Genomic DNA, 2,568 nt, shown 5'->3' with positions numbered 1-2,568 from the left:
CCAGCGAAACAATAACGTTAAGGCTGGACCTTGCAAGATTTGAAGGGCTGATTCAGAGTTTCTGGGGCAAACGTGAACATCGTAAAGTATGAGAATGGGGCAGGCGCTTGTTAACCAGGGATGGAGACACACCAAGGAACTGTGGCCAGCTGCATTATATTCCTGCATGCTTGCAAATACTTTGCTTCACTTACTCACAATGTTTACCTCTGCAAACAGCTATGTACATACATCAGCACCATCACATTGTAATCACAGAATCACAAAATAATAAGAGTTGGAAGTGGCATCCATGGTCATCTAGTCCAACCCCTTGCACAATGCAGGAGACTCACAAATACCTCCCCCTAAATTCATAGGATCCGCATTGCTGTCAGATGGTCATCTAGCCTCTGTTTAAAAACCTCCATGGAAGGAGAGCCCACCATCTCCCGAGGAAGCCTGTTTCACTGAGGAACTGCTCTAACGGTCAGAAAGTTCTTCCTAATGTTGAGCCGGAAACTCTTTTGATTGAATTCCAACCCGTTGGTTCTGGTCTTACCTTCTGGGGCCACAGAAAACAATCCCACACCATCCTCTCTATGACAGCCCTTCAAGTACTTGAAGATGGTGATCATATCACGTCCCAGATGCCTCCTCTCCAGGTTAAACAAACTCAGCTCTTTCAACCTTTCTTCATAGGACTTGGTCTCCAGACCCCTCACCAACTTCGTTGCCCTCCTCTGCACACGTTCCACCTTGTCTATATTCTTCTTGAAATGTGGCGCCTAAAACAGAACACAATCGATTTATGGCAACCCCAGCAAGGGGCTTTCAATGTCAGTGAGAAGCAGAGGTGGTTGGCCATTGCCTGTCTCTGCTGAGTCTTCCTTGGTGATCTCCCATCCATGTACTGACCCTGCTTTAGCTTCCGAAGTTATACCATGCTACCTTCCTTCACAAACAGTGTCGTGGTGTAGTGGCATGGTGATTCAGAGCAGCAGATTCTAATCTGGAGAAGAGGGTTTTGATTCCCTACTCCTCTGTACTGGCTTCCAGCTCTGAGTACCAAGCTTCAGAAGTCAGGCAGGATGGGATCTTTCAGGCTAGGTAGGGTTGTTCAGTCCAAGACCAGGCTTCCAAGAATTAGGCAACGCAGAATTGGTGGTTCAGTATCTACCATACAAATTGCATCCATGCCTAACAGCCTATCTTGACTGGTTTTTATAGCTTCATGCTTAAGAGTCATACTTGCAGCCAGCTGCTTGGGAGTAATCCTGCAGCCACTCATCCTTGCCATCAGCAAGTGGCTATCATTGAGCCAGGGGCATGCACTCTACCTTCTTGCATGTAGTTCTGTTCTCAGCCTCTGTCTGTGTTGTTCTAAGGGTATAGGAGATACTGGTGGGCTGGGAACAGCTAACTGAGTTTCACCAGCTGAATCAGGGCTGGAAGGTATTGGTGGCTCTGTGGCAGCTATTGGCTGTGAATCCTGACAAACTTGCATCTTATTCTCTTGCTGGTTAACTTCTATTAATTCAAGGCTAGCCACACAGGGCTCCTTTTCTCCTGAGTAGTCCTCACTATTGCTGAGCCCCAGCTGACTCAAGTCATGACATCCTCCCCATGAAGCCTGCTGGGTGACCTTGGGCCAGTCCCAGTTCTCTCAGAACTCTCTCAGCCCCACTTGCCTCACAAGGTGTCTGTTGTGGGGCCCTGACCTGAAGAGCCCAGGCAAACCCAATCTCATCAGATCTTGAAAGCTAAGCAGGGTCGATCCTGCAAGTAGAATCACAGCATCTAAGAACTGGAAGGGACCTCTAGGGTCATCTAGTCCAACCCCCTGCACAATGCAGGAAAATCACAAGTATCTCCTCATGCCCCCCTTCTCATGATCTGTCTAAGTATCTAGCCTCTGTTTAAAAACCTCCAAAGAAGGAGAGCCCACCACCTTGCAAGGAAGCCTCTTCCACTGAGGAACTGCTCTTCCTAACATTTAGCCAAAAACTCTTTTGATTTAATTTCAACCTGTTGGTTCTGATTCGACCTTCTAGGGCAACAGAAAACAACTCTGCACCATCTTCTATAAGATGTATTTGGATGGGAGACTTCCAAGGAATACCAGGGCCAGGATGCAGACGCAGGCAACAGAAGGCACTTCTCCAGTAGGAGGTCTTCAGAAGTCACGCATGACTTCCAGGCATACATACAAACACATAATAAAATAAAAATAAAAAGGTGCCTGTTGTGGGGAAAGGAAGGGAAGGCATTTCTAAGCGCTTTGAAACTCCTTAGGGTACAGAAAAGCGGGGTATAAAAATTGTCTTCTTCTATACTTTTATGTTAGTTTTATATATGTTGTAAGCCGCCCTGAGCCACTCGGTGGGAAGGGTGGGATATAAATCCCAGATAAATAAATAAATAAAATAAATAAATATACACAGATCACATCAGTCAGTCCTAAGGGAAATCAACCCAGACTGTTTCCTGGAAGGTCAGATGCTGAAGCTGAAGCTCAAATGCTTTGGCCACCAAATGAGAAGGGAGCACTCACTGGAGGAGACCCTGATGCTGGGGAAGACAGAAAGC

This window comes from Heteronotia binoei, chromosome 18 (genome assembly GCF_032191835.1).
Source record: "Heteronotia binoei isolate CCM8104 ecotype False Entrance Well chromosome 18, APGP_CSIRO_Hbin_v1, whole genome shotgun sequence".
NCBI classification, from domain to species: domain Eukaryota; kingdom Metazoa; phylum Chordata; class Lepidosauria; order Squamata; family Gekkonidae; genus Heteronotia; species Heteronotia binoei.
The sequence above is the reverse complement of the archived record's forward strand: the minus strand, read 5'-3'. Positions refer to the sequence as shown.